This window comes from Vigna angularis, chromosome 7 (assembly GCF_016808095.1).
Source record: "Vigna angularis cultivar LongXiaoDou No.4 chromosome 7, ASM1680809v1, whole genome shotgun sequence".
NCBI classification, from domain to species: Eukaryota; Viridiplantae; Streptophyta; class Magnoliopsida; order Fabales; family Fabaceae; genus Vigna; species Vigna angularis.
In genome coordinates this window covers 22,504,861-22,515,255 of record NC_068976.1, presented here as the reverse complement: position 1 = coordinate 22,515,255, position 10,395 = coordinate 22,504,861, and positions in this window count along the sequence as shown.

The following is a 10,395-nucleotide window of genomic DNA, read 5'->3' as shown; positions in this document are numbered from 1 at the left end:
TCGTTGTCTTCTTCTTCACCTCAAACACTCATAACCAGAAAAAATTCATTCAAAGAGGAGGAAGAAGGTTGAACAATAATTGAGAAAAAGGGTCATTAGTAACTTTGGTGGAGCTCTTGGTCAACTACGCGCCTTGGAAAAGATGTAGCAACATTGGCGATCACGTCCAGCTTCTACACTAACATCGAGGCGAGGAAAGTGCAGTAGGTTTCCTTCTCTCTTTTGTTGTGGTTGAATTGATGAAGAAAGGGAGATTATGAATGCTGAAACGGGTTGCGGTTCTAGCCGATTAGCCCTTGTGATCTGGTGGATCAGGCAGACAAGATTCTTTCAAATGCACCTTTAGCAAACCAGGAACCCAATTTCAAGATCAATTTCAGCATATTCTTTAACCCCAAATCGCGAATTGGTTCTAACCTAAATGTAGTTTCATTTATCCTCTATTATAACTTTTTCACTATATTAACTTTTATTTTTAAAATTTATATTTCAATTGACCTTAGCGTGTCATGCACTCAATAACTAGACAACTTATTCACTTTTGACTAGGACAATTACACCTTTAGCGTTTTTAACACCGTAAGCAAGAACTTGAACCATTTTTACAAAATATGGAACAACTTTATACATCTGAACAAAGATAAGATCACTTTGAACACACCTACCAAAATTAGGGACCAAAATAAATATTAAGGCTATTTAAAATATACACAATGAATAATAATCTCAGCAACAACATCGGCTCCAGCGATGCTTCCGGTGAGTGTATTGGTCGTATCAACGGGCATTCTCAGCCAGAGAAACGCAATGGACTTGATCCTTGGGTATCTTGATGACTTAGGTTCTAGGTGGAGGCACCGACTTGTTCAACGACAGTGGTCGTAACATTTGTAGAATGACGAATCCTAAGGCAAAGCTGATTGTGACCCGGCGGAAATGCGAGACGAGCCGTGAACTCGATCAGCCAGAGTGAGTCAATGACAAATCAATAAACTATCTCTACAAACACAAATGCAATTGAAATGATAACTTTGAAGCGAAGTAGAAGAACGAGTAAGTGTTGCAGCTTGCTTGTAGTGTGAAGTATCACACGATCTTAAAAATTTAATATATAAAATTTAATTAATATTATATAAAATAGTAAAGAAAATTTATCTCATTTTCAATATTGGTCAAATCTATTTAAATGAAACACTTAATCTATTTTATTAAAAAAGTCTTAATGTAGTATGCATAAAATTAAAAATATATTTAATGAATTAATTATTGTATTTACTAAGTATTATTGATAATTAACATTAATAATATTTATAAATAGAGTATATTGGTTAATTTTAATTAGGCAAATGCATTAATTAAATTTATTACTTTTTCAGTCCATGTATATTAAATTATTAGATTTGAATAAATAATAACAATTAATACCTATATATTTTATTTTAAATGACACATTACAAGTTTTTTTTTTAATTTCATTATCGTTTTGAAAGTAAAGTGTATTTTAAATTTGAAAATTTAATATGTATTTTAATATAATATATTCATACTTTTATCGATAAACTATTATTTTGATCATATTTTATACTATAAACAGTGATGGATCTTAACAAAAATCTATTGATAATGTTGATAATATTTTTATAAATATACCAAAAAACTTGGAAAATGTCAAATATATAAAACATATTAAAATTATTTTTTTATTAACATATTAACTCACAATGTAAAATAAAAAAATTGTAGTGCAAGACCCCTCATACACTCTGCCACGACTATAAAACTTGAAATATATATTAATATAAAATATATATCTTAATCTACCTTGTTAAGCATAAAATACTATGGAAATTGATGTTGCCTTGTTTTGGATAAGGCACATAGTTTGACAGTTGTACCGGCATCCACACATCAAAGTAATCAATGCTATTAAATCAGTATTTATATAAGTTAATATTATTGTCTTATTTATTAATTGTTATATTAATAAAACATGATATTTAATTAATGTTATTAATTAATGTCAATACTTCATTGTTTCAATAAATTAATATTTTTATTATATTTTATTAATTTTTATATTTATTAAGTATGATACATAATTAATTTTAGTATTATTATAAATTCATATAATTTTATTAATTTCAATATTAATTGATTCACTTCAATAATTAAATTTACGATTTCATATTATTATATGTATATGAAAAGTGTATTAATCACCGTTACCGTATTTAATACATATATGAAAATCAAATTATACACTAAAAATATGAAGTGATTTTTAATATTTAAAAAGTATTCTATAAACTGAGACTTTTAATCCAAAGTGTAATATAAATTGACAAAATTATTATATAAAACATGTTTTAAAATATAAAAGTTGAAATATATATTAGTGCAATATGTATCTATTTCAAATATAAAAAAATACACATAGTTATTACAAAACTTGATACCAATAAATATTCAATCATATTCATGCTATTACTATTATTATTATAAAATAAATTTGAAAATTTTTTAAGAACATATTATCATAGTATCGTTTAACTTAAATTCTATATTGTTTTATGTAAACTGTTATGCTATATTTTAAATTTAATTATGAATTTAAAAATCGTTAGCTCTATTTATTATTCATAAAACATATTCATTATCTTTTTTTTTGTTGCTTAGAAATATATTTTAAAGCAGTGAATAAAATAATAGACTTGAGGACAAATATTAATTTAGTGTTTAATGTTTTTAATGTATTTTTCATATGAATAAGTTTTTTGTTATGTGTTATTAATTGAAGTATGATTAAATATGATATAAAATCAACATTAATAGTATTATCAAATCAAATATGATAACATTTAATCTAATCTGATACCTTTATTAATATATTTTATTAATGCATGTGATATAGGAAGTTGATTTTTTACTATAAATAGTCAAATAAATAATTAAAATCATAAATGTTATGTAATCGATAGCATATGCTGTCTAAAACATTAAATTAATATTCAAGGAAAAGAGTAATTTAAATCAAACTATAAAAACTTAATATACTCGTCTTTAATTTTTTCCATTTTAGACAAAAGATTATTAAAAATGAATTTCTTTAATAGTTTCTTGATGGTCTACTAACAATTTTTTTTAATCATATAAGGAGAAAAATGAACGATATTACTTAAAAAATAATATCGTATTGTTTAGAGATAAATGTAATTATATCTACAAACACATGTGTTAAATCATAAATTATATTAAAAAATTGTATCAATAACACAAAGTCTATCCCATTACTTTAGTCAACTGCATAGTCAACAAGTCATTATTTTTATGTTGGTTGAATAATAAATATTTTGAATGTTTTTTTATAGGATATCTCAAAAATATTTTCCAATATTTATTTTTTATATATAAGTGTTTTTGTATTTTTTTTCCTTTCTTACATATATTGTATATGTATAAAATTTTATTGTTGTGTTACTCCAACTTTTTTCTATTGTCACTTTAAAACATTTACCACATAAAATATAATTAAATATATAATAAATAAAACTTGAAAAATTCATGCACTCATAATATTCTTTAATTTTTTTTGCCCTATATATTTAATTAATTATTTATTTATTTTGCATCCTTATTCAGAAAGAATCTAATATCACTATATTGGATCTAACTTATGTATAATGAATTGTTGCATTTTACGGGAATACACTTACAACTACTAATTAGCAAATTATCGATAATCAGTTAATTATCCTCTGAAGTCTTTCTCTTTTTATTATAATTAATTCCAACTTTATTGAATTCGAGATTAACCAAGTACGCGTTTTGTTATTCCTTTGATAGTTTGTCTATCAAATAAGCAAATAAATGAGTAAAGAGTAAGAATTTAATTTCCTTTTGTATATGTTTTAAAAGAACATTGTAATATAAATAAGAGATAATCCTGCAAATTATTTTTCATAATAAAATAACTCTTTCTGAGTTTTTTTCTCTAAATTTTTTGTTTTTTTTTCACATTCATGATGAATCACTTTTTGTCTCCCAAGAGAGAAATGGTTCAAAAGAATGGAAACAATAAATATCAATCTCTTGGAGTTAATTCAGAGGCACCTCAACCCAGATCTAACAATTATCCTCGTCTCATCAATTTCATGCAAGGTACAAATTTTAATTTTTTTTATTAATTTTCATATTTTCATAATAAAGTTCATAAGTCTTGTATTGTGTTAAAGATTATGAATTTATTTTTATGTGTTTAATGTAGGTGTTGAAGATGTCAAAACTCAATCTATGGTTCCTTATGCATCTTCTTCAAGCAGAAATATCAACATTCATGCATCAAGAACACCAACAACAAAATATGATCAAATGTTGAAATTTGGTTATCGTAGTTTTCTGAGTCCTCCTTCACAAATACACCCAATTAAAAATTTTCTGCAAGGTACACCAATTTTTTTTTCTAATATAAATATGGTTTTAATTCTCCAATTTTTAGTTAAATCTCGAATATAAAAATTGTATTTTTAGCCTTTGTAATTAATATAAAGAAAAACCTTGTTACAACGTCGTCCCAATGTTTTTTCTCCCAACGTTGAAAAACAAACTCACGGTAAAACGTTTGTCGATAAATGATTTATATATAATCTATAGTCAAGTTATTTGAGACCAAACAACTTAAATGAGTTTTTTTTTTTCAAATTACATTTGAATTTCAGAGACAAAAACAAATTTACTCCAATTTTTTTTATAGATTGAAATATGTTTAAACCTTCATTAAAGTCTTGGGTCTAGTTTTTTTTTTTAATTTGATTTGAATCTAAGTTTTGGGATGAAATGATGAAAATTACCAACAAAATTAACAATGTTGTAGATTCGAAGACTGAATCGATGGGAGGTTATGGTTTGTCCTTCAACAGCGCGACAAATGCATCATTAATGACATCAAGTTCATATGGTAAAAGGTGGGGTTTAGGTTTTCCATCACACTCAAATAAGAAATTAACATTGAGTGATGTTGGTTTACAAGGTGAAAAAAGTGGTTTTTCAAGTCAGCTTCATGGAACAACTTCTCTATATCATCAAAGGAATAATAACCCCTTAATGTTAAACCATTCAAACCCTAATAGGGTTTTCACAAACACCATTTTTCATGGCATGAAAGATTTAAGTCGTGAGAGAGCAATGAAACGACCCTTGTGTGAATTTGAAGACATTGAGAGCATAGCAAGTGCTTCAAAAAGGCCAAAAGGAAAGCAATTGCAAGAGTTACTTCTTTTTAAGGATGAGGAGCATCCACTTTCTACCCTCCAACATGAAAAAGATAATACAGATAAGAAAATTTTAGATCTTTCATTATGCATTTGAATGCTATGTTGTACATCTTTTCTTTGGATTAATAATGTTAAAATGTCTTTGATTACAATTATGTATGCTTTTAGTTCTCGATAGGAATGTATCTCTTTATGCATTTCTCATGTTCTCCTTCTCATACAATTGAATGTTTTCTTCTTTTCAGTTTTAAATATTCCTTTATATATATATGTGCAATTTTTTTTCTTTTTTTTTTCTTTTGTCTCGTTCAACAAACTACTAATCCTCAAAAAACATATGGCAAAACTTTAGAATAGATATAAATATTCATTTGTTTGATTTGGATGATTAAACTGTCTTCACCTTCCAACTTTCGGAAGCGGTGCAAAAGTACATAAATGCTAAAAAAAATCATTTTATTGTAGAAGCATACCTACGTGTTCTTATAAATACTTTAAAGTTTCCTTTTAGTAACAAATTATATATAGAGATATGTAAAAAATGTATTAAAATTTAAAATAATTAAGTTAAAAATCATATAATAATAATTTTGTGTCATAGACCATATCTAATTTTTAGGCATGTTTGTAAAGTAAGATTTAAACAAACTCGTTACTCAACATGCTGAGAAAATAATGGGTTGGATTGAGTTTGATTGAGTTTATAATTTTTTTATGTTAAAGTCAACTCGTGTTTAACCATTTTAATTAAATAGAGTTAATTAAGTTATTATTTTAAAAAAAATTCTACTTTTAGTTAAAAGTTATAAAAAAGTTAATTTAAGTCTAATTTAACCCAATATGAGGTTTGCCTCCACATATATATTGTAAACTCATCTCGATAGCAGATGACATATTAAGTCTAATAAATAACAAATCTTATTAAGATAAGCTCTAATTCATGGCCTTAATACCATGTTAAGAAGTGATAATTAAATTTAACTTAACCCTGTTAAATCAATCAGTTTATTAGGTAAAGTTTGCACCTACTTATATATTTTAAATTTATTTTATCTATAGTTAATGTTTGAGATCTCCAACAACAATAATTTTTAATGGTTGACCATATATAATTTTTAGGGATGTTTGCAAAGTAAGATTTAAACAAACCCATTGCTCAAGTTATTAAGGAAATATTGAGTTGGATAGAACTAAATTAAGTTTATGCACTTTTTATGTTAAATTCAAACCAATATTAAACCATTTAATTGAGTTGGGTCAATTGAGTTATTATTTTGAAAAAAAATTCCATTTCTTTTTTGTTAAAAGTTATAATTTTCAAATATCATTCTAATTAAAAAAATAACACTTTTTTTTTAAAAGTTAGATTTTGAGTGCAGTTAAATCATATTTAACCCAATTATAGATAAAATTGAACTTAATTAAATCAGGTTGGATTGAGTTATAGGCTAACCCAATCCAACGAGTATTCCTAATAATGTTAAATTGAATAAAGTTTAGTTTTTATAATATCCAATTTCAATTCTTATCATAAAAAATTAATTTCATATTATATCCCTTAATTTTTTTAAATTAAATAATTTTAATCAACCTATAATATGTAATTCAATTACAAACAGAGTATAAATACAATTATCTTGAGTAGAAAAGTAATTCACAAATATGTTACTATTGATAAACACATCAACCTTCACAGCATCAAAATTTTGTATTAGTAATTTGATAGTATATTAATACTTTATTTGTACTACTGTTCAACTTCTAAGCATGTGTAGTACTGAGTTACTTATCTTTTTAAGTTATTATGATTTATTGAGTACAACGTCTTTCAATATCGTTATGTTAAGAAAAACATTTCTAAGAAAAAATAATAATAAAATAAATAAAATTGTCAATTGTGCAAAATGAGAAAACGAGACCCCCCTTTAGAAGCTAAATATCAGTAAATACCTCCTATTTGAATTTTAGTTGATATTTCTCCAATTCTTGATTTTAATTGATTGAATTTTGTACAGAAGTTTAATGTGTTGGTGTAGTAGATTTTAACACTTGGGTGTTCATGATGAGTTTTAAAAATAAAAATACACATTCTTTGTGTTAAATATTATTTGTGGTAAAGTGTATCTAACTTTGTGGATTTTCAATAATAATGTATGTTTAAGATAATAAAAACAGTATAAAAATCTTGATGCTTTTCTAAATCTTTTTTAAGTGTTCTCTCCATTTCTTAGTATTCAAGAGTCTTTAAAATTCTTCTGAAATTGCTTCTAAAATTTTGTTGTTAAATGAATCGAGAAAAATCATGAAAAAACTAATTAATTTTTGTTAAACGTTGTTTTATCAATTCACTCTTTTTAGAATTGTATAACCTCTTTATTCTTAAAGATAAACTAACAGATTGATTTAAAGAGATATGATTATAATAAAAGTAATTACATTGTTATTAAAAGTTTATATGGTTACAATTTCATTTATAACCATCATTTCCTAATAATATTTTTTATATATTGATTACTATATTATTTTAAAATAATTATTTAATTATTTTTCATGCTAGAAATTGATTTTTCTTTAAGATTTATTTATAATTCATTATATAAAAAAATAAAGGATTAAATATATTTTTAGTTCCATAACTCTCATTGAAAATGAAAATTAGTCTCTCTTCAAAACTTTGTACCAATTTAGTCTCTGTCTTAAGAATTGCGTGGAATTAGTCCTTTTAACCAAATGTTATTAAGTTTATTTGATATTTTAAATGTATTTCTTAGTTAACTTTGAAGCGAAAATATGTGAAATGGTATAAACAAGTTAAATGTTATAATAAAATGTGTTTGAAACATCAAATAAACCTAAGAAAATTTAATTCAAAGGACTAAATACACATATTTCTAATAGTGTGGGAACTAAATTATACCAAAAGTTTTAAAAAGAGACTATTTCCAATTTTCACCAAAAGTTAAAGGATTAAAAATATATTTAACTCAAAAATAAAAAATATTAACTTTTTAATTGAAAAAGTTTAAATATAATTTTTAAAGATTTTATGTGTTTAGCTCATACAAATTCTTATATATAATTCACACTAAAACATAAAAGCATTCAAGGTTGAATTTCATAAACTCAATTTAATGAGAAAGTTTCTAAACAATATATCTTCAATATAATCCCAACATTCACACTACAACTTATCTTAATTATTGAGAGCCAAGTTTTAAATATTGATGTGAAAATATTAATTCCTTAAATTTTTTTATATAATAATTACATTAAGGATAAATGTTTAGAATGATCTAAAGATTCTACCATCAAATCTCTAAGTTGTTCAGTTTTAAAATCAAATCCTAAAAACATTTTAATGTTTCGATAAAAAAGACATAAGTGATCAACTATATAACATAGAACACAAAGAGAAAACATAAAAATTTCTATCATAAAGAAAGAATTACATTAATATGAGATTAATTATATTTAACCTCAAGAGAGTAAGCTACTTCTATAAAAAAAAAATGACAAAATGACAAAGAAAAAGTGATCAAATTAAAATAAGAAGTCGTTGTCGAACTCCTTGCATCTTTGTCATTCATCTGGTCTCTTTCATTTTCTCTACCAAGCATTATTTTGTTGTTTTAATTTTTGTCTTTTTAACAACTTAAAAAAAAGTTATTCCTTATTAAACTAGCATAACCACTTTGTTAGACAAGAAAACTATTTAGGCCATCTTAACTTTCTTTTTTAGTGTTCTCATTATACATCATATAATAATTTAAATAATATAACATGATCCTAACTTAAATTTAATTATGATATTTCCTTTTATTTCACACACTTACGTTAAACTATACTAAACATATTTTTATAATGTAACATCCCAAAATACCATAATTACCATAAATCAGGATTAATTACAATTAACAGTACAGTAAACAGTCTTTAAGATTAAACAGAGTTCAAGGGTCAAAGCCGAACGGCTACAGTACAAAATAACGAGCGTTTCAGAGAAACAGGAAAATAAATCAGAACGAACGGTTTTACAAAAGTAACCGAACGTCCAAAAATGAGCTAACATCTACAACCTAACATCTACGAGCGCTCTAAGGCTCGGCCTTTACTTCAACTTCCACCAGATTGGCATCGTCCAAATTTTCTTCTTCCAGCATTTCTTCAAGGGATGCACCACCATCTGCTCACATCCACAACGGATGATCATTGCAAGACAGGACGAACGTACATGGACAGTGGACAACACAATGGAAAAACGAAAGGGTAAGCTTACGTAATTTAAATTTATACTTCAACATTTTTATTCAAACCATCATACAATCAACTCATATACGCATAACATCAATCAAACATAAATATACTAATGCTAGACCGACCGTCCGGACTGTATGAATCTGTGTAGTTACAAGCGTCCTTGCACCCGAGTGATGTAGTAACTGGGATACACCAAACAGCTGCCACTCGAGGTAAGTCCGTTCTTACGTCGCCCATGTTAACTTATGGACTAAGGACCTCCTGCCGTTCCCACACATGAATACCCCCTTCTACTTGAAGAGGCGTATCACGGAACATCAGGATGGACAGCGAGTCTTAACTGATCCACAGTCATACTTTACCAAATTTCATATCCAATAGAAATCAGAGTCGTTCCTCCTTGGAACGCTCGTTCAAATATCAATATCATAATTTCACCTCATATATGATTCGTCCATTTTATAATTTCCTCAACATCACATTTTCATTCTCAATTACACTTCTCTAAAAGACGAACGTTAATTAACTGTATAGACGAACGCTATTTGAGATCAGGACGAACGCTATTTCAAATTCAGGACGAACGCTGTTTAAAATCAAATACTTATTCAGTTGTACGAGCGCTTGATAGGAGACCTTGCGCGATTTAGAACGATCGTTCGATATAAGGCCGAACGATATTAAAGACGAACGCTCGATATGAGGTCGAACGCTATCAAAGACGAACGCTCGACATGAGGTCGAACGCTCTCACAGACGAACGCTCGACATGAGGTCGAACGCTCTAACGGACGAACGCTCTCACAGACGAACGCTCGACATAAGGTCGAACGCTCTCAAAGACGAACGCTCTCACAGACGAACGCTC